Source organism: Sciurus carolinensis, chromosome 10, assembly GCF_902686445.1.
Source record: "Sciurus carolinensis chromosome 10, mSciCar1.2, whole genome shotgun sequence".
Lineage (NCBI taxonomy): Eukaryota > Metazoa > Chordata > Mammalia > Rodentia > Sciuridae > Sciurus > Sciurus carolinensis.
Genome location: NC_062222.1, coordinates 125,928,299 through 125,950,337, shown reverse-complemented (window position 1 = coordinate 125,950,337; position 22,039 = coordinate 125,928,299).

Genomic DNA, 22,039 nt, shown 5'->3' with positions numbered 1-22,039 from the left:
AGAGTGGTTGTGTTATTGTGTTCAACACTTCATTTAAAATATTTGAATCCAGCTATGTGACTCTTTTTGGTGCTGGAAATAACACTGGTGCTAGAAAGAATAAAGGACAGTGTGAAAACGTGATCCCAGACTTTACAGAACTTTCACGGAGGGGGAGGGTTGGACTCAGGTAGTAAACCCGTAAACGCATAAGTAAATAAGTTATATTCAAATCCTCAGGGCAATATAGTAGAAAATAGCAGGAAACTGAACATCTAGGTTGTCATAGAAGTGTAGGAACGAAGAGTCCTTGAAAACCTGAATAATATTAAATACAACTGAGCATTCATCAGCACAGAGTTGAACTGCGTAAGTCCATTTGTACACAGATGATTTTTTGGAGATTTGGGACATTTTGATAAAAGTTGTGAATCAACTTTGTAGCCTAGGAATTGAAAAATTAAGAAAACTTAAGTGTGCTGCAAATGCATAAAATATATGTAAATAATATTTTTATTTTTATCATTTGCTACCAAAAAACATGCATGTCAATTGTAAAAGCTGTAATTCAACAATTTAGGAATACAACCCCAAAACATACATGGCACCATTCACAGTCAAGATGCAGTTTTAAATCACAACTACATAAAATTAACTGTAGTACATACTATACTCCTGTAATAATTTCATAACCACTTCCTGTTGCGATTGCAGTGAGCTCAAGTTTTACGAATAGCCTCTTGTGAACACTCTGAAAGCTAATCATCTCCAGGTGAGCAGTTCATGTCTCCAGTAAATTGTGTATCACAATAATATGATCTCATAGTTCCCTCCTATACTTCACTATATAAAAATGCATAATGATAGAAAATATGTGATTGTTGACTGTTTATGTTATTGGTAAGGCTTCCGGTCAGAAGCAGGCTATTAGTAGTTAAGTTTTTGGGAGTCAAAAGTTATAGGCAAAGTTTCCACTGTATTATAAGTGGGGATGGCCCCTAAGAGTTATTCAAAGAAACAACCTTTTGTTTTGTCAATTTTTTCAATTGTTTCTTTTGTTTCAATTTCATTGAGTTCAGGTCTGATTTTAATTATTTCCTGTCTTCTACTACTTTTGGTGTTGATTTGCTCTTCTTTTTCTAGAGCTTTGAGCTGTAATGTTAGGTGATTTATTTGTTGACTTTTAATAAATTTGTTTTCTTTTAATAAATGAGCTCAATGCCTTGAACTTTCCTCTTAGTACTGCCTTCATAATGTCCCAGGGGTTTTGGAATATTGTATCGGTATTCTCATTTACCTCTAAGTATTTTTTCATTTCATCCTTGATTTTTAGGTAGAGGCAAGTGATGGGAGGGGAAGGGGTAGGAATGATAGTAGAGTGAAACAGACATTATTACCTCATGTACATATATGACTGCATGACTGATGTGATCCTACGATTTGTATAATCAAAAAAATGAGAGATTACACTTTATGTATATATGATCTATCAAAATATATAAATGCATTCTACTGTCATGTATGACTAATTAGAACAAAAAAATAAATTTAGAAAAGAGTTATTCAAGGGTCAACTGCAATTGTTACACTAATTCTTATCTAATGCATCTGAGAAGATATTTTTATTTTGGGGGCTTCTATTGCTTCATATGTAATATGAAGATATTTGCAATGAAAGATCTTTAGTACTTCCTTTATGTGATTGTTAAGGCTTTTCACTGACTTTTTTGCCTTAGAAGAACAAAAATGGCATCATGACCTTAATTAAAATGTTCAAGTTTTTACATTCCATCATTCCATATAAGTTGTATAAGGCCCAAGCATGGCAAAACAATGAATTTGAAGACTTCTATTCAAGAAGACAGATTTAAATTCTCTCATTTAGCTGTATTCCCTGTACCAGACTCCTTTAAAAAAATAGAAGCAAAGTGACGTATAAAAGACATCCATCGGGGAATTGAAAGAGAATGAGGGAGAGAACAGCATCCAATTTTTCTAAGTCCCAAAGTATGTGGCTTAGCAGACCATGAAAACTGACCTCTAAATTAGCACCCGAGAAAGCTCATAAGCAACTTAACTTATTGAAACATACACCAACGACGCCATTACCCATTGCCTCTGTGGTGGGGGTGAAATTTGGGCGAAAAACTGGAATGCTGACAGAAATTCTGTTTAAAAATCTGTTAGACATCCTCTCTTAGATGTTAGTGCCCACTTTCAGTACTGGATGGCAGATCTTACCATATTCTGGCAAAACATAAGAGGTTATTCACTGGAAAGTTAAAAAAAGAAAAGAAAGAAAATCTGGAATACTAGGATGAGGGCAGAAGCATAAATGAGGAAAAGTGTACAAAAAGAAAGCAAGGCAATCAAGTGTGTGCAATTAAGTATATATATTGAGCGTAGAGACTCCTAAATCTCTTTATTCACTTTTCTATGGAATCCAATTATTCCTTTTTGAGGCATTATAGAACTGCAATTGGAGCACCTCCAAAAAATCACCAGCCAGAATGAGATGCAATAAAGACTTGGCAAATTATCTTGCTCGTATATACAATGCTTTCTTCCCATCAGATTGTTCCTTTCCAATCAGAAAGAGAAAACAGAAAGAAGTCGTCAGAAAGTAATTCAAAAAACTTACCTAACCTGAAGTTCATGAGTTGCCAAGTTAAAATAGCTCCCAACGAAATGACCAAGATGGCAGAAATGACTCAGCAAAGCACATTATCATGAAATTTTAGAACACTGGGGACAAAGAAAAATCCCCCCAAAATTGAAAGAATATAAGTTTATACAATATATCTAGAATCATACTGACCTCAGGCATTTTCACTTTGACAAAAGAAGAATGCCTTCAGAATTCTAAGGAGAAATCATTCCTATCTTAAATTTTCTGTTCAAGAAGTCATAAAAGAAATAAAAGGATAAGTTACATAAGAGTTCTCAAAAGATTTATCTCCTTTTCAGTTTTTCTTAGAAAGCCATTAGAGAATGTGCTGTGAAACATGAGGGGTTAAATTAAGAAATAGACATGAGATCTTCTTAGTGGAGAAATCTCTCACAAGAAGACTCACAGACTCTCTGGTCATGTTGTGTCCATTTTACAGTCACTAGCCACAGACAGCTACTGGACATAAGAAATGTGGCCAGTATGAGCTGAGATGTAATATAAATGTAAAATACACATGAAACTTTGAACACACCTATTACAAAAATAGAGTGCAAAATACTTCATAAATGTTTAGATTTACCACACGCTAAAATGCTGATAGTTTTTTCACAGCAGGATAGATTCAATATATTATGATAATTAATTTCACCTGTGTCTTTTTACTTGTTTAACTTATTTTGTCCCATCATCCCAGATGTGGATCACCTATAAAAACATGAATCAAGCAACAAATATTCCACTTTGAAATAATATTTGAATGTTTATTATGTTTGCAGCAATGAAAATGTGGGACTTGATAAGTTAATATGACTACAAGATAAGTTTAAATAATATATGTAGCTCACATTCTATATTTATTAGCATTTCTAAAAAGGATGTAGAAAAATCTCAAACAAAGGGCAGTGAAGTGTCCTCATAAATAACTTGTCTAAACTAGAAGAGGATCCAAAAGATCTATTCCGAATGGTGAAATTAATACACATCAACACAAAATGCTCTCTAGATTAAGGGGATAGTAACATTGGAAAGAATTTGAAGTTGAATAGGAATGTAGAAATATAAGCCATAAGGAAAAAAGATAATTTTTTAAAGAATACAGAAAATATTGGATAATAAAGAATATCAAGAGAGTGTTTCATGGTTGAGCTGTGAATATTTTATACATATATATATATAGTAAGCAAGAATTATAGATCTAAAAATATTAGGACACAAATCATTACAAGTAGTTGCATCCTGATTTTGGTAAGATAAGAGATAAGAGTGTTCCCATGCACTGAGGACAGCAGATCCTAAAAGAGAAATAAATATTCATATTCCACAGTGGTCAAAAAAGACCAAATACCTGAAATTAGAAAATAAAGAAATCAAAATATACAAATTTTATTCATAGTGATGGAGACAGATACTAAAAACAAAAGTAGTTATAGTAAATGATTTGGGAGAAGGAAATGAAAGATTGTAGCAGATTGACAGCTACTATTTTTGCAATATACCAGTTGAGTATCTAAATCATATGCAAGTTATAATTAGATTAAAATATAAAATATATAAAAATAAAATAGATAAATTATAATACATTCACAGAAGGAAAGTTATACTATTTAACAACTTGCTGAAAAAAATTAGTACTTTCTTATTGGAAATCAAATGAGGTAACTTTCAATCCATCAAATATATAGATGATAATATCTAGTACTCACAACTATGTGGCTACATAGGCTCTTTATTGCTAATAGACAATGAATTGCTACAATTGATTCTAGAATATAGACCCTGTGGTATCTAATAAATTTTCTTCTCAATACAACAATCCCATTTTAAGGAATTGTTTTCACTGAAATAAATGATAATGTAAAATACATATTAATATGTATATTGCAACCACATCATGGAAAAAGACAACTATTTCAAGGATTTATTAAGTCTATATGCATCAGAGCAAGAAATAGCCATTTACAGATTTTAATTGAAAAAGTCATGTTGAGAAAGCAATCTCTTCAGGATAATGACGTTCATTTAAAAATTGGGGAGAAAAAAGTTCTCCATATATGATACATATAACTATATGGTTATATGACTCTGTGGAATAACATGTTATAATACACTTAAAATTGTTGCTTTCAGACTGTTATCAGCCATACAGGGACGCAGTCTTTTTCTTCACATTATTGCACAACCCAAGGTTAATGAACCACAAGACAATTTTTTTATATTCTTATCAAAGCTCATATACACACTTCTGTTTTAATGCCTATAAAGTTATACTGCACTTGCACGTTCAGTCTTCATCTAACTCTCTGATATTTTATAAATTAGGTTAAACTATATGAAATTGTCCATATCGGGCCATTTTGATCTACAAAAAGGCAACTTCATATGTTTCTGCCCATTATTTGTTTCATATCTATTTCCCTCAAAACATACATTTTTAATTATAAAACTGAACAATTTAACAGGACTTACAAACTTTTTATATATGTTTTAATCCCAAACCTTAGCTCTAATTTTTTTCCTAATATTTTACCCAATGATCTTTACAACAAAAATTACAGTGTACAAAAGTCAGATAAAGTGGCAATGATTTATGTGCAATCAATGACATAACAGAACTACATGACCATTGTTATCAATAAATTTTTCCTTTGAGTTTGGGAATTTGGATACAAAACAAAACAGAGCAATTCTTAATCTTTGTTTTTTAGTTATCTAATTTACTTCCAGATCCTCAAAGTGTCAGTTTGCTTTCATTTGTGTCATTAATCCTTTAAAGAGAAAAGTATAGAAAAGAAAAAGACTATTTTTTTTAAAATGTGCTATATGTATATCTACATATGTTCATATACAAATGCCTATGTACATATAGATTCATATACATAGCTATACATATATGTAAACCTCAAGTGTGGTGTTTTGAATTTGAGTGTGTGTGTAGAAAGAGAGAGCAATTCAAAATTCATTCTTCCTTCACCAGAAAAGAGCCCTCTCTTCATTTCCAGGCTTGCCAGGTGAACATGGTTCTTCTGTTTTCACTTGTATTTAATTTTTGTAACCACTGTTGGAGAGATTTGGTAAAGCACACAAATGACAAGATCCTCCTTGCAATTTGCTTAAATGCATATCATATTGTCCTATCAACCATTCTGTGGATCTGTCTTTAAGCAATCCTGTACTAACATATGCCTTAAGACATTAATATACCTTTATTATTGCCACAAATATTGTTTAAACAATACTCTATCATACCTAAACAAAGCCAAAATTAATCAAGTGCTTGAATGAGTGATTGGAGCAATCAGAAATGAGGCCAAAATTTGTTCTTTGTTTTCTTTTTTTCCTTCTCAGTCTCCTTTTCATTTGTTTGTCAAACATGATTCACACAATGCTGAAATCCCAAGTATTTAATAAGAGTACATTCTTTGTCTTCCTCTTTATAAAGGGTGGAATACTACAAAATTTTGATGAACACACCCACACACATCTATAATGTCACAGGACTAAAAATGAATTCCCAAGACCTTTTTTTTTTTTTTTTTTTTTTGCGGTGCTGGGGATTGAACCCAGGGCCTTAGTGCTTGCGAGGCAGGCACTCTACCAACTGAGCTATATCCCCAGCCCCCCAAGACCATTTTTAAAAAGATAAAAATTTCACCTTAACTTTATTAGTTGTAAATCATAGGCTTTCATTGATAAGACTTCAAGTGGGACAGTTCTTATCATGCCTAGTGACCACATAAGGAAGGAAATCAAATTTAGCAAACATCGTCCCTCACAGATGAGACCCTTGATAACTTACCAAGCTTGAACCACAAGAACTAGATGGCGCTGCACTCCATAGTCCTTATAAATTCCATCAGAAAATGAACGCCTCTCTTCCATTCCCTTAGTAGTGCATGTTTCCAATCAATTCCTTCATTCATTCAATAAAATTTGGCTGAGCACCTAATATGTACTGGGTACCACTCCAGCCACTGGAGATAAGAACAGTAAAATACACAAAATGCCTCCCTTCACGTAGCTCACATTTAAACCACAGGCAGTTTAAGTACATAAAATGCCAATCAGCAGTCAATGCTAAGGAGGAAAGGAAAGCAGGGAAGGGGACGGGCAGAGGTACTTTGTTCAGCATTAAGTGGGTCTATCCAGGTGAGCGTCAAGCAGGGCCATTTGAGCAAAGACCTGAAGGAAGAGAATTAGGAAGCTGTGTGAACATTCCAAACAGAAAAGTATAAATGGACACCCAGAGGAAAATAGATTTACTGACACAGTCAGGCATCCATTTCCAAACTCTTTACAACTACAAGTTAAATTTAACGAAGATCTTCTAATGTGGATTTCCCAATAGGGTCATTTCAATTCAATATGGTAAAAGTGAGCTTCGCTGTGATTTTCTAGTGCTCTCTCTCTATTTAATGAGTACACTTCCCCCTGTCCCTCCTAGCTGTGCTTTTCTTACCACTCCCTTACGGAAACCCACTCTTAGGGATTAAGCACATGCCAGGTTCGTGTACATTAAAAGATCAGCTGATCATCCTTAACAGATTTAACTGCCTGTCCCCTGGAACATCTGAATTTTATAAGTAAATCAACATTCAATCAAATCAATCAGTTATAGCAGTGGGTTTTCAGGAACTGGCGAAAGAGACTAATACTACTGCAAGGTAAACCAGGAAAACTCTGGACTTTGAGCTGAAAGTGGATGTTCTCTTCTTTTGAAATTGTAGAGGGTTTTTTGGCACACCATATAATCTCTTGTGATGCAAATTTTTCACTTATAAAATTAAGACATCATGTGAAATAACTGCCAGACACCTGCAGCTACGATACATTATATTTATCTCAATTTCTTTTCTGAGTTTCTATAGGAGACATTGTAAAAGGAGGAAAAACCAAAGGAATTATACTTTGCTATGTCAGAAACTGAATTTCCAATTCAATGCCTTCTTGTTCTTAAGTACCCTTGAAATTATAACTCTAATTTCAGATGAGGCAATCCTATAACTATGGAAGGGTAAACTAAAGAGTCCCATGGCTTTTGTGTATTAGACGTGAAATGAATGCTCGGAAATGTCTGATAGGACCCACGTTGTATATGGTATATATTTTCCCAGTCAACCAATTGCCTCTAAATTTGCTATTTATAATTTACCCAGTCTTAATTAGCAAGCTGTTCCCCAAGTCTATCCTGCTGCAGGCAGAACATGAAGAAGAATATAAAAAAACAAAGTGTTTCTGGTTGCTGAAAGCAAGCCATACATATTCATGGTGAAAACAGAAAATCATTTGCCAAACTGTGGATAGTAAATACAAATTAACCCTGCAATAAAAAGTGTAATATTTGCATTTTCAAGACTTAGATCTCTCTGGGATTAATTAGGTGATCAGTAGGAATTAGAGTTATCACCAACAAAAGCTGGCTTAGAATGTGCATGTGAGTGTGTACGTATGGCAGGGGTTTGTAGAATTCATTAACTTCACTTTCATAATAATTCTTTGGTCCATTCCTCAAAGACTGGTATATAGACTGATGGATTAAATCTTTCTGTGAAAATGTTTTGCAAATTGTACAAGTATAAGTAAGAACAACGAGGTCTTACTCTTTTAATGTTTGCTCAACAGAACAATAGCAAAGAACTATATTGATGATCTGGAAGACTCTCAAAAAACTGTACCCCTCCTGTGACCTCCATGACTCAGTGGCTCAACATCTCCTTTCCAGTGGAATGCTACAGTTTCTCAGTTGTTCTCTGCTTCATTCTGATTCATTCCCACAGTGCTGCCACAGCGAATTTTTTAAGACCCAAATATCACCAAGTTAGATCATTTAAAAAGTCCAGCTATGCCTTTTAGATAAAATTCACTTCCTTAGTTTGCCATACATTATCTTGGTCCTGCCTACCTCTCTAGACCCATCTCCTGGCATTGGATCTGTCAACAATTCTTGACGCGTTCTCAATATTGTGTTGGGCACAGTTCCAGGTCCTACCCATTTTATTTTCCACAGTCCAGCTTCATTAAATCACGAAGCCACCACACACACTGATGTCTATAAGCCTTCGATGCCTGTGCACATTGATTTTTCCCTACAAAGAACACTTGCATTTGCTTCTGCATCTTCCTAAAATTCTTATGGTTTAGGAGACAGCTTCTATGGGAAGCCCTTCCTGACTTCATTTTGTCCACTTTTTGGTGGGTTTCATTCTGGATCCATTATTGCCATGACACTTAGTACCTGCATAATGTCTTTTAACTCTGCCTTTCTCCTTTCTTGGAATTCTGTTCCTGTGTCTGTTATTTCTGATTTGACAGTGCCTAGCAGAATCACTGGCACATCAAAGATATGAAGTAAATATACACTGATTGAATTAATGCCAGAGGGGATAATGCTAGAGCTCATGAACAACAAAATTAAATCATGGGTAAAATAGAAAAAAAAATTAAAAATATTTTCATTAATTATTAAAATATTTTGGGTAAAGGAAAATTTGAATTTTCTTTTATAGCACTTATATCCTGTTTAACAGTCTTGGAATTTATTTCAAACTTTAATCTATCATGTCATAAAGAATCAACCATTAGTTTTAATTTGACTGTCTTTGAAATCACAAGTTTAAAAATTAATATACCATGCCTGAGGATTTATCTATTTTAAAAGACATCTGAGACGTTTCTGAGAATACCCAATAAAGATAGAGTGAGGGGCTGGAGTGAATCAGCATGTGTCTTAAAATAAACCGTAGAAGGAAAGTTAGGAGAGAAGTCTGAAAAAGACCAAATTAGGACATCAAAAGACAGTTCAAAATGTAGGCAATATTCTAAACCCAACATCAAAAACTATATTGGCCAAATTTGGATTCAGGCCAGATCCAGCCTGCTACCTGTTTTTTATGGCCATAATCTAAGATTGATTCTCTACAGCTTCTTAGTAGTAATTTTTTAAAATAACGATCTAAGAACCTATGTAACATTCATTATTTGTTTCTTTATCTACAAAGCCTAAAATATTAACTAGTGACTCTTTACAGAACAGGTTTACAGAGCCCTGGTCTTTGAACATGTAATGGGAATTATGTATACAGGAAGGATGAAAAAAGTGGCTGGGAAATTTTCTAGAAGGGCTCAAAGAATTCAGATGTGCACAACACAGAGGAACCTGAAATCAAAATCAGGTACAAAAATGCCATCACTGATGTTCAAGAGATAGAAATATTCACTTTTATTGTGGAGATCAGGTGCAGTAATTCACTTTTATACGTTGTGTTGTCAGCTGGCTCATTCTGGGGAAGGTCTTGCTTTAGAAGCTCACCTAAAGTCCTGCAGATTCTGTGAGGGAATTTGGTGGAACGCAGATGTGTGAAACATAGAAGAAGAATGGGGAAAATCATTTTTAGTGAAAAAGGAAAAAAACCAAAAAACTTCTGGTTTCAATATCCCCTTCTAGACATGAATAAAAGTGTAGGATTTATTTTTGGGTAAGTCCTTTGCTAAAAAACACCGTGATAGAGAATCAAATGTGTGATGTTCCATGAGAACTGAGAGTTCAGTTTGCTTTGGACTAAAAATCTAATTACCGAAAGATCACGCAGAGTTCATCATCCATCCTTGTCACTCATGATGTGTGCCCACTTAACTTAGGCTTCAGATTTATGTGCACCTATAACTGTATGTCAGTTTGGTAAAATTTACAAAAAGACGCCCGACCAAAAGTCAAAATGGACTATCACAAATGGCTTGAAAAAGTCATTGAACTTTATAAACATGAAAAGCACTTCTTGACTAAAAAGATGTTCAGAGTTCTAGGGAGAGAAAATGAAAGTTCCAAATTCTGTGCTGCATTCTCCTCTTGCTCTTAAGAAAATGGGAGCACATAAAATGGAGTATGTAATTGGAGCAATTATGACGTGTGAAGTTCTAAGTGGAATATATGGACATGATCTGTTTCTAATAGCCCTTAATTTAGATGTCAGCACCATAATCAGCAAGTACCCCTCAGCTTTTATAAGGTCTTTTTTGACCTTGTTGCTTTTCCTCTATTTAATCATCTCTCCTCTGCATCTCTATGTCTCAGAATGAAGCTGAAAGTGTCCCTCTAGGAGCAATCAATTATAAGACTGCCATCTCAATAAAACAGAATCATCAGTGCTATTATTTGAGGACCTATTATATAATAGGCAATGTGTGAGCATTTCACATTCTTGTACCAAGTTGACAACTTGGGATCTCCAAAAGTCTAATGAAGACCCTGAAGTTCAGAGAGGTGGAGGAAGACAATGCTGCTTTGTACTATACCATGTTAAATAAACCTGGAAACTGTGCTCCTCATAATCTCTTTTCCTATAAGTCTCCAGGTTAACATTGGGCAAAAGTGGTACTTGCATGAGATTCAGAAGGCAAAAGTAACGCAACAGTTGTTTCCCTTAGAAGATGGTTGCAGTCAGACCCAGTGGTAGACAAAAGCACTGTTTTGTTCTTGCCCTCCTGGACAATTCTATCTCATATCTGATATTGCTGGCCAATAGCAGCCCTGCCCATCACCACACATTTCACTTCCCACCACAGAGGTAGAAGCTACACAAATGCAGTACCTCTCCATGAACCCCTCCACAAATTTCACCTCCGCACTTCTAATTCAGTGGCCAATTTCTTTGACTTCCTATTTCTCTGAAACTTCTAGCCTGTTCACCTACACCTGTAGTTCGGGAAGACTGCTTCATGTTCATTTCTCAGATCCTTTGCCCTCTCCTTTTGGTTGCTTGCTTCCCCAGTTCTCCCTACATTGGTTTGAGGTATAATTCCTAAAATAATTCCCTCACTCCCATAAAGTTCACTGTGACTTTGTCGTTTGACTGAACTCTGACTAATACACGTAACCAAGACCACAGAGCAATTAAGTGAACCTCAGGACACTCACAGCCAAAGACCATGCCCTGTTCTCTATGATTGCTATTTCCAGTCATGGTTTATGTTTAAAGATGGCATTAGTTGTGTAAACATAGCAACAGCAACAACACTACAAAATTGTGTACCATGCAGGTGTGTAGCATTGTGGAAGAAAAAAAAATAATAAACCAGGCCTACTTAGTTCTAATCCTTAAAAGGAAGATAAAAAATTTAATATTCACAAATGACTAAAACACAAGACATGAGGAACTAAAGGTCATCAGAGAAGTTCAGATGGAGCCCAACTGACCTTCAAAGCCAAAGAAAAAAAAAAGATAGGACACATGGAATATTCAGAGATGGCACAGCAAAGAGCAGAGCAGAGGTCATAACATGTAAAAGCACGGAAAATAAAGTAATTGTATGACAAGATGGAGACATCTTTGTGTTTTGCAAAGTCCAATCCAAATTTCTATTACGGAGAGAGCCATATTAATAGGAAAAAAATAGCTGTGAAAATAATGCCTGAGGAAATAATGGTCCCCTACTCCCAAGGGCTGGTGGGGCATGGCTTCTAGAAAGGGAAAACTCTTCTGCATAATAGAAAGAGAAATTTAAAACCGGTTGAGGATGTATGTAGAGTGCAGAGAATTTAGAGAGAAGTAGAATGAAGAGGAGATGAAACAGGGACAGGAAAACAAGGAGGAGGAAGAAGAGAGGAGAGGGAAAAGAGGCAAAAGAAGGTGCAATAACTCAGAATTTAAGCAAAATCAGAAAGGAAGGAAGAAAGGGGAAGGAAGAGCAAGAAGACAGGGAGAACAAAATGACAGCAAGTCTCCATGTGTGAATGCTTCCATATTAACCCAGAATATTCAGAATAAATGGTTCAAACTAAAGAACTGCATTCATGATTAAAGTCCTGTATGTGAACTCACAGGAGTTTTATATCAAGATATTGCCAAAGAAAACTGGTACATCTGATTAGAATTCAGGAATGTAGTAGTACAGGGAAGCCTGAGGAAGCAGGCCCACAAACTTGGAGGAAGTCATGAAGAAGATCTTGGAGCACCCACAAGTCATTGAGTAGAGTGTCGGACAAGTTCAGTGAGCTCTCTGGACAGCAAGGACACCTGGATTATTAGAGCTCCCATACTTTATTCTAGGTAGGTCATGGCATTAAGCCATTTGAACAAATTTATTAGGTGCATGCTGTTATTATTCCCATTTTAGCAAGGAGAAAACAGTCTTACAGCAGTTAAATGGTTTCAATAGGTTATACAGCATGTGGGGATCAAAGATAATATTCAAACCAAGGTCTTTCTGATTCCTGAACTGGCAGCTTAATCATCATTACTCAGGGAGTTGAAAACCATTGGGTTCACCATAGTCTCCTTTATTTTCTTGGACTCTGCACTATGTGGAACACAGATTATTTCTGGAACACTGCACAAAGAATGGAATCTGATATCAATTTTTCTGGGGTCACTTATTGTTGCCTCAAATGAGACAAAGCTGCAATATCACTGTTTCTTTTTAGTGGGTGATTGTAAGGGAGTGTTCAGCTATCACAATAGAGCTAACATGACCTCACCCATTCTTATTAAGACAAGTGTTTTGAATTAAAAATTAACATCTTTGACATGTTAGAGTGGTCTATATTAACCAAAGTCAGGTTTCTAAATAGAAAAAATATGATATTTGTATGATCTAATGGACAAGGGGAATGAACACCTTCTCCCATTCCTATCTTCTACCACAGAAGGAAATATTGGCTGTGCTTTTGTTAAAAATCAAAAAGTAAGGTTAAAAGGTTACATGAAAATATAACGCAGTTGACAATAAGTTTAGTCATACATTAAAGGTATAGATTCTTAAGAGGTGACTTGATATGAGATCCTTACAAATCAGAGAGAAAATTCCCACTGGTGGTTCATATTACTTTATTGAAGACTCACTGCTATTGAATGTCTCTTTTGGATTATGTTGATAAAATGTCTGTATTTGGCTTAAAGAATAAGAAATAGTCCTTCACACTTACAAAGGATGTGTCGAGTAAAATAGAAGGAAAATTCTAAAATGATTGTTAAAATATGAAGTGTAAAATTCTGGGGAATACTGAAAGTGACTTTTTTTTTCTCTACATTAAATCACAGCAACAAAGCTCAAAATATAGTTACCTAGTTATTTGGCACACATGCCATTAATTAAGCAATTTATTATATGTTTATGTATTTGTGTCTATTTCACAATTTTAACTATCATTTTTTTCAAGTGTTTTTATTTTAATTATTAAGTGCAGAGTGGAACTGTTTGATCTAGATCAGGTGGTTTTCTAAATTGGCAAATGTTTATATACATTTATTTCAAAAATAAAATGTGAAATTGTCTTAAAATCTGTACATCTAAACTCAAGCATGAGACTCTTCTAATTATCAGGCAGAACTTGGATTCCTTTGGTTTTTGTTAAGATCTACAAGGCTGTAGCAATCATTTTCCGTAAGGTACCAGATGGTAAGTATTTAAGGACAGAGGTATGGACCTCCCCTCTATTGAGAGATAATTGCATGAAGTAGTTCTTTGTCATAGGGAATTTTATTGTTCACTGCAAAATATTTAGTATCATCACAATCTTTCCACAAGACTCCAGTAGTATCCACCTTATCCAATTGTGACTACCACAATGTCTCCAGATTTTGTCAGGTATCTTTTAGGGCCCAGACCAAAATTTCCTTGATTGAGAACCATTGTTTAGACTTTACAGGTCACATGGTCTCTGTTGTAACAATTAAAGCAGCCATTGACAATATGTAATCAAAGGAACATGGCTTATTCCAACCAAATTTTATTTATGGACAACAAAGTTCCAATTTCATTCAATTTCATATGCATGAATTCTCTTTCTCCTCTCATTTCACTTTCAATCATTTAATTTTTAAAAAAATATTCTTAGTTCATGGGATAAACATGATTTGCAGTTCTTGATTTAGAGGATAGAATGAGCAAAAAATTTTAAAAACATAAAAACCGAAGTCCCTGCATAAATACCTTATAGCCAAAAATGAATTGTACATTTCATCATTTGTCAAGTGCTGTCAAGAAGATATGTAAAGGGATTGATGGTGGTAGTACTGAGGAATATTCTCTACAGAGACAGCTACACAGATATGGGATTGAACTATTCTAAAGGGTGACCAGCAGTCCATCATGGAGTCCAGATCAGGGGTGGTAAAGAGACATATGTTCTACACATGTCAGTAAAATATCAATTAATATTGATACATATATAGTATGTGTCTGTGTGTATATATATATATGTATATGTTTATATGTATTTTTATATGCATGCTTAACTATTTCAAAAGAGAAACTCGTAGGATAGGATAATCTTTCAACCTACTTTTCTCCATGTTCCTAGTTTTTCAATTGTTGGTGGTAGTTGTTTTGTCTTGATTGTTAGGTTTGAATGCACAGCAACAGATTTTCACATAGTCTTAAGACAATAGTTCCTTCTGTGCTGGGGGTATTGCAGCAAAAGCAATCACAAATGCAGCAAGTGCATGAACCAACTCATTCATCAGAAAGTGGAAATCAATAAATACTGACTTTGATTCATATCAAGAACTAATTTGAGTCCTTCTTCCTACATAAACCCAAAGAAACCCTTTGAGGATGTCAAGGAATGAGCCACCTACATGATGCTGAGGTAAGCATAATATGATGTAGTACATTCAGTTTGAGAAAAATGAGGATTTTGTTTTCCTTCATTTCCTTGGGTTCCTCCACTGACCATGTTCCTGCCATCTGCAGAGCAGTGGTTACAATAACATGTACTGATGCAGAGAACTCAATAAATAAAATTTTCCATGTAACTTTAATCTTAACTTGGGCTGCAACCATTCACAGTAACTATGCCAACTGAGTCATACAATTTTCAAGAAAAATATCAATGTCACTTGTGGGAATCTGTGGTAACCACTGAAATGGATAAAATTAAGGGTTAAGCTATCTTGTGGCCCAACCATGTCCTTGTAAGTAAGCAGACTAACAGTTATTCATCTTACCTCTTTGCCAAATAGTACCACCCCCAAGAGATAAAATGCATTATAAAGACAGTGACTGATCCTGATGGGTGCAATTTTCTAAATGACTAAACTGTACTTATTTGAATATATATCTATAGATAGATAGAGATATGCATGTACAAGTACATATATATATATATCCATGTGGATGTACGCATATATAATTTTTCTGTGCACTGTGCATACCTCTGTTATAGGTTTATGTCTTTGTTTCATATTATCATTTATATTTTATGAGACAATCCCAAAACATTTTTGAGGGAAACAATTATAGATCTATAGACACTACAGCACTTAGCACAGTGCTTATGTATTATAAGTGTTTGTTGCATTTCAATTTAACTGGTTGAAAACTTAGTATTACCGAAAAAACAATGCTGTGTAAAGTGACAACTCAGAAATAATTCCTGTATTTGGTTCTTATTGTAGAAGAATTCTTCACCAAATATTGTAAAAACAAGTCCTGCAAAACTACTTGTAATTATTTTTGTTATTATCAAGTAGTAGCAAAATCTTTGGACAATGCACAAAAGCCAACTGCCCGAAAGGATTTTGATTTACCTTATAAGATGACTTGCAGAAATCACAGGTATTGCCCAATCTGAGTTTTCAGGCCTTTGCTTTGAAGGAGGGGCTGTTAATTTAAAAACAACAAATAATTTAATAATTTAACTAAATCTGAAGATAGAAGGCAACCCTTCTGTGGAGTGGCATTTCACTTGAAGACAGTCTAATAAAGGTGTCCTCCCACCTGTTTGTGCGGAGATCTTATAAAGTCCCAGATTGCTGTGCTGCACCCTCAAAGTCTTTGCTTCAGCGCATCTGTGTAGGGGCCCAGGGACTGATACTTTTCACAGGTACCAAGGTGTTGCTGTGTTGCTAATACCTCCCTTTGAAAATGACAGCTCTTAATGTTTCATGTATTCAACCTTAGTATTTCTTTCATTCAAGTTAGGTGACTCAGATCTTTCTTTTTTTTTTTTTTGTATGTTTGTTGATTTTTATCTCACACCATACTTTATTTTTCTTCACAACATTAACAGGACAGACAAGGCAAGTTGAAAGCAAGGTGACGTTTTCCAACAACACAAAGTGTCATTATAGTTAATAGTAGCCAACTGGAGACTTACTTTACCTTAACTACATAAAGTATACTTGTCTCTTTCTTTTGGACTTGAGAATACTAACAGACTTGATGTTCAATGATAATTTCTTTTATTTCCTTTACAGAGTGTTTCTATGGGATATTTTCTTTCCCATATATACTGGAAGATTTATGTCTTTTGAAATCTTAAACCTCACTAAAAATATGTAAAGAAACCAGGGAAAAATAAAAAGTATTAACATTCCCCTTCAAGAATTAAAACATAACAAGCAACATAGAAATGTTACTGATCTAGAGGAAAATGTTGGCTTAAAGCAAAGGCAGGGAGCACCACGGTACAGAGCCAATGTTTTAGGTCAACATTTCTAGAAAATAGGACAGAGCATTCAGGAGAGATGATGTTGTATTTGTTTTAGCTTGGTGCCTTGTCACAGGTTTGTGTTATTGTCCCATGCATTGCTAATGGTGAGCCATTTTTTTGCAAACAAATAATAACTTCACATATTATGTACTTTACAAGCACCATAAAGATTCTGAGAAATATCACATGTAGGAGGCAAAATTTTTTTTGATGGTCAATTTCAACATGATTCTGTAAATTAATTTAACTGTGATATGATAAGAAATCTGAACCTTACATTATTCACATATTGACCATTAATGTGCACTAGTGTTTTTCAACACTTCAGCATTAGCTATAGGTTATAGCTCCCGGTAAATAACTTTAGAAGGATTAATGCAAGAATGATGGGAATGTTGTGAAATACTCTGACATGAAATCAAAATCTGATCTTAAATTGTTCATCATATTGCAAAGAAGTATCATTTTCAGTAGCAAATAAAAATTGGGGTAAGTGGAAAAAAAATTTTGTATTACTTAAAGTTAAATGAGTGCTTAGGAAGCCCTATATATCTTTACAACAAAATTAAAGATACTTTGGAACAAACATAAAATCATGACTGATTTCAATTCAAAAGAAAATTAATTTTTCTACATCTGGAATATATGCCACAAAACAAAGATAAATTATGTTGAATAGAGAAATTAATGCTTTTGGTGTTTTAAATGTTTATTTTAAAATGATAAATCATATATATTAAACATTTTATATTTCCAGTTTATTTATTTTATTTATTCCCTCATTTGTATTATGAAATATGTGTATAAAGTTAAGATTATTTGTGTATGTTAGATAGAAAATGTTATAATATAGTTATTGACAGTATTAATAAACTATGCACTTATCCTGTCAATTTTATTTTACAGAAAATTTATAAAACTCTTGGTGTAAATCTACTATAGAAAGTAATTATTATTTTTATGGTCATGTATTAATAATAAAATAAATATCTAAACAACATAAAAATTATAAAATAATTTTGACAATTTCTACAAATTACCAGGAATTCCAATTTCTCCTTTCCAAATTCAAAGATTAATTTCTTCCAGGAATTTGGAGATGATAAATTTGCCACAGTACAAGACATACATTTTCAGGTTTTAAGTTTCACTAAGGAGCAAACATGAGATTTATTTTGGTCACATCCTAATAACCTCTCTTCCCAAACCTGTCCCTTCTGCAGACTTCTTGGCTCCGGGCGCAGTAAGTTCATTCCTAGAACCATTCAGGAGGAACACTCAAAGTCACTTACTTCTTTCCTTCTCCTGATGTCCTACACCCAGTTCCGTAGGAGATTCATTGACTCTGACTTGTAGATATCTCCTGTGTCTTCTTACCTGATATTCCCAGCACAGCTGCCAAAGTGACCCCTTTAACACGTTCTACTTCTATTTCTCTCCAACCTGATCTCCTACCATTATCCCTTTGCTCACTCTCTTCCGTGGACACACTGGTCTCATTTTATCTTTGGGCGATTAACCTAGATATTTCCCCTGCCACATTTTCCTTAGATTTTTTTTCTTTATTCACTCAGCTCATTGGTAAGCACAAGTTTCACCATATCAAATGATTGAAAATATTAAGAAAGCACATGGATGCATAGCTAGCAGTAGATTTCTCCACCATATATTCTTCCCTTTTTTATTATTTACTGGAATTATATTTGGGGAATACTCTGCACTCTCTCATTTTTCCCCAATTGAAGAAATATTTATTATATGAATCTATTACCCAAATCTTATGCTAGGGTGGAATTTTCCAAGGGTCCTTAGCACATGTCTCTATACAAAACTATTAAACACTTCTTTGATTTTCTAAATTCTGGAGTATAATTTCTGTGTTTCTTTTCTCTTTTATTTCTCTTATGCTGTGTTATGGACTGAATTGTGCCCCCTCAAAACTCACTGAACGAAGGTTGAAACCCTCACCACAGAACGTGACTATATTTGGACATAGAGTCTTTAAAAAAGTAATTAAGTTAAAATGAGGTTGTTAGTGTGGGCACTGATCCAGGAGGACTAGTCCATCTGTAAGGACACAGACCACACAGAAGAAAGATCATGCAAATACAAGGACAAGATGACTGTGCACAAGCCCAGGAGAGGGACCTCAGAAGAAATGACCCCACCAACACCATGGTCTTGGATCAGAACTGTAAGGAAATAACTGTGTTGTTGAAACTGCCCCATCTGTGATACCCTTTATGGCAGCCCTAACAAACTTACATACCCTAAACCATTTCTGACTCTTAAAATATTTCCTAATGTATTATGAAAGTAAAGTCAAGTAACCAAACTGCTTTCTGAGATGTTTAACAAGATGTATATTTTAGGTACTAAGGCGGATCTGTTCTACTAACAGAGTGGCCATTAATGCTCTTTCCTAAAAATGTCCTGTTATACTTAAGGAAATAGAGGGATCATTTTTCTACCTCTGATGATGACAGAGGCAGGCATGTGACTCGTTTCAGCAAAAGAAAGTCAGTGGAAATGATGAGTGGCAATCAAAGCAAAATTTTCTAGAATCATTATACAGATTGCCTTGTTTACTTTTGTCTGCCTTGGTAACTGCAGCACCAAGAGAGAGGCTGCAGAGGACTGAGCTCCAGAGTGTAAGTGATGTGGCCAGCACTGGTATAAGAATGGATGAAAATCAAATCTATGTTGTGTTGAAGCATTGAGATTAAGCAGGTTTTTGTTACTGCAGAACAACTTAACCTATCCTGCATACCCGTGATCTGAGGTATTTCCAGTTTTTGTCCATGCCTGAGACACTGAAGTGATTATTATATTTTACATTGTTATTCTTTTTCAGAGAATTAAAAAAGTATTTTTTCAGTAAGAATTCCAGGAGTAATAAGTAGACTGGATTGCATTCTGAACAAAAACACTCAGTCCATTGCTTAGTGGCCTCTTGCAGTGATTTCAGTGATTACAAATACTCACTGAACACAGAGAGCCACAGAGCAATAATTCTATAAATGGTGGGAATTTCTGTGATGCTGCCACCATTTGCATTTCTCGTGCATATAATTCAAAAGCCCTTGTGTTTGTCATAATTGAAAATGCCTTGATGTTTCCTTCTGTGGCTCTCCACTGTCTTGGTGCCATTATTTTGGTGGGTTGGCATCCACAAGGAAAACTTCTTGTATCCCACAGTATCATGGGTGTTTCAAAGGTATTTCAAAAAGCAGAAATATTGCAGAGCATATCCATGATCCAAACATTCCCACTTAAGAGTTGAGAGGAAAAGACTCTAGAGTTCTCATAACTAATTTTGTAGGCTTTTGTGCATTCTGACTTAAAAATTCTCACCATTCAGATACCATTTATTTTGTTTCTTTTGCAGGAATCATTTCTGCCTTTCCTCCACACCTGCCTTTCTCTGTCTTTATCATTTGGAGGCTGCAGAGGAATCAATTTATTTTTCTTGAAAGAGCTTTTATTAATATGATTTTGTCCATTACTTAAATGATTAAGTACTTAAGAGAGATAATCCTACCCAGAAACCATTTCACAGGACGGAACCATGGTTATCATCAACTTGCTTTCCATAAACATGAACCTGGGCCAACAGTAGGGGGAAATATAAAGTTGACAAATGATGCTTTGCATCCTCCATCTATTTTCTTTATTTATCCCATCAGCACTTGTTCTGGGGTTCATTGTGTTTCTCGCAGCAATACTCCTATTACATTCATGATTTCATTTCTAGCCTAGACCCCTAAAGCACACTCGAAACTCTGCAAATACTGTCCGGTGTCTATCATTATCATATTAGGGGGTCATTATGGAGTTACAGTCAGAGCACTGAAGAATCCCTCTCTCAGAAATAGATTCTAGTCTCTGAGAAAGCCAGAATAGCATACATAGGTTTCCATGTTCAGCATGTTCTTTAAATTCACATGACTACCCAAAGGGAAACAAAAGCATAGTATTCTTTTGTGTGTGTGTGGTTGTAGATGGACAGCATGGGCAGCATGACTTTATTTTGCTTTTATTTTTTTATATGGTGCCAAGGATTGAACTCAGTGCATCACACATGCTAGGTAAACACTCTGCCACTGAGGCACAGCCCCAGCCTGAAAAGCATAGCATTTTGACCAGCTACCAGTTTTATACTGACTTCAGGTATTAAAGAATGGTGAGTTCTAGACAACCTTCTGCCTTAGGGTCAACACACAAACCTGTTTCTAACTAGCATTGTGACTGACTCTGTCACAGATATTCTATTCTGTCCACCTGTATTGCAGCTTGAAGAATTTACCTTAGTTCCAGAGGGAGAATCTAAGCCAGTCACAGTAATTCTATTCCTCTTACAATGGTGATGGACCAATCAGCATAAGTATTTATTCAGGACCATGGAAATGACATAGTTAAGGACAACACATGAGGGAAGGCATTTGCTGAGTGCTTATGGGGAAGGAGCTTCCTCCACTTATAAAAGACCATTTATAAGGGTCTTAGAAATGACCCATTTCTCTTTTTCCAGAAAATGTGAAGAAGGAAGTAGCATGAAGAGGTACAATTCTTTTTGGAATCACAAGGGGAAACCTACCTTATAATGACTTTGATATCTGAAAGCAGAAAAAAGAAGAAAGTGGGACCTTGGTAACTTCATTGAGTCACTGAACCAAACTCACCCAGTTGTTATATTTGGATTTTAAATATGCCCCCCTAAATTCATCTGTTAAGGGTTAGTACCAAGTGCAACAGTGTTCAAAGATGGAGCCTTTAGGAGTTCTTTGGATCATGAGTGTTCTGACCTCCTTTATGGATTAATGTGTTTATATATTCATAACTTAATGGATTATTAGGATATGGAACATGGAGAAAGTAGTTATAGTAGGTCATTGGGAGCATGCCATTGAAAGTTGTATTGGAACTCTAGACTCTTCCTGGATCTCTCTGTGCTTCCTTGC